Genomic DNA, 2,247 nt, shown 5'->3' with positions numbered 1-2,247 from the left:
TGTTGTGATTGAAAAGTCCGATGTCACACACATTTGCGTCACCACGTGTGTTGTCAATGTTAATTTGTAAACCAAATACTGCCAGGCTTTCACTTCCATAATATAAAACAACATGACGCTCTTACACGCGTACATAATTAAAGAATATTAACATAACCAGCTGTGTCCAAAAGAGATTGTGTTCATGGATTCGTACCGAGAATTTCAAGCGCTTACTAAAACCCAATAGGTCAATGTTGAACTAATATTAAGCATTTTATGTATGCGACCAGAGCGAAGTTATGCTGAAATCAAGAGAATAATAATAAATTTAACAGTTCGAGGTTTAAATATATTAGGCTCTTTTCTTCTGTAGAAACACTCCAGTATTTTACTTACGTAGACGAGCCATACGTGAAGGTGCTGGAAGATATATATTGTAGCTGCACAGCAACCATAGTTCTGCATAAAAAAAGTTGCAAAATTTCTATAAAGAAAGGTGTTAGGCAAGGAGACACGATCTCCCCAGTACTATTCACAGCTTGCTTAGAGGAAGTATTCAGAGACTTGGAATGGGAGCAGTTAGGGATAAGGGTAGATGGAGAATACCTCAGTAATCTGCGATTTGCTGATGAAATTGCCTTGCTAAGCAACTCGGGGGATGAACTGCAAATAATGATTGGTGACCTAGACAGGAAAAGTAGAAAGGTAGGCTTGAAAATCAATATGCAGAAGACTAAGGTCATGTTCAACAGCCTCGGGAAGGAACAGCAGTTTACATTAGGTAGCGAAGTACTGGAAGTAGTAGGCGAATATGTATACTTAGGACAGGTAGTAACCGCAGATCCGGACCACGAAAAGGAAATAACAAGAAGAATGAGATTAGGATGGAGCGCATTTGGCAAGCACTCACAGATTATGACTAGCAGCTTACCGGTATCGCTAAAGAGGAAAGTATATAACAGTTGCATCTTACCTCTACTCACCTATGGGGCTGAAACGTGGAGGCTAACCAAGAGTTCTACTCAAGTTGAGGACAACCCAGGGGGCTATGGACGAAAAATGGTAGGGTAACATTAAGAGATAGGAAGCGTGCAGATTGGGTCAGAGAAATAACTCAAGTTACCGACATTGTAGTGGAATTTAAAAAGAAATGGGCATGGGCAGGACATGTAGGGCGAAGAAAGGATAACCGATGGTCGCTTAGGGTAACAAACTGGATTCCAAGGGAAGGAAAGCGTAGCAGGGGGCGGCAGAAAGTTAGGTGGGCGGATGGGTTTAAGAAGTTCGCAGGGGTCAAGTGGATGCAGCTAGCACAGAACCGGGTTAAGTGGAGAAATATGGGAGAGGTTTTCGCCCTGCAGTGGGTATAGGCAGGCTGATGATGATGATGACATCTGCAGCGGAAACTGACGTCAGATTCGGTAGCCACACAGGCAAAAAGATTTAGATTGACAAATATTACAACCTCTCACCGACCACAACTATGTATTGCGATATAGCTGTGCCCTTAGGCAGTTGGCCGCATACCTGAAAATGTGTAAAGAAGAACAAACTTAACTACTAAAGGCTGGCTGGTTATTATTATTGGAGCTAAGCAGGGGGGTAAAGCTTAGCCAAAAAACACGTTCCACACTCGGGCACCACCATCTTGACAGCCATGATCAAATATACCACTGCGGCCATAGCCTCTGCTTTCTAAGTCAAGGATAAGTAAAGGTTGGGACGGAAGTTTTAAAAACTACAGGAGGCAACATAACTGTACAGAATTTGTGCGCATTTTCAAGTTTAAAAACATATATATATATATATATATATATATATATATATATATATATATATATATATATATATATATATATATATATGTTCCCGTCGAACCTTTTAACTAGCAGGACAGTCTCTTGCGCCGTCTTCTTTGTCTGACGTCTTCGTTATTAGCACGCGCCTTTTTACATACGCTCGTCGTCTTTGCAACAGTCAAGCGTTGGTGCGACATTACAATTATCCCCGGGAGAAAAAGGAGGCAACCTGCCGACTCATGGTGTCGACACAACAGGCGGGTCATAACAGGGCTTGAGGCGGTCAACGTGCACTGTTAACGTCCGCGGCGACGCATATCGTAGGTCGGTGCAAGCGGTTCTATTAAGTAGTTCACCGGAGAGGTCTGGTAAAATAACCATACTTGGAAGAAGTTTCGTAGAGAGGCCGGAGGGTGTGGCGGGAACCCAAAGCCACACGAGGAAGTTTGTGGTGTATGAAGGAGCT

This window comes from Amblyomma maculatum, chromosome 4, assembly GCF_055883805.1.
Source record: "Amblyomma maculatum isolate TAMU_Amacu chromosome 4, ASM5588380v1, whole genome shotgun sequence".
NCBI lineage: Eukaryota > Metazoa > Arthropoda > Arachnida > Ixodida > Ixodidae > Amblyomma > Amblyomma maculatum.
The sequence above is the reverse complement of the archived record's forward strand: the minus strand, read 5'-3'. Positions refer to the sequence as shown.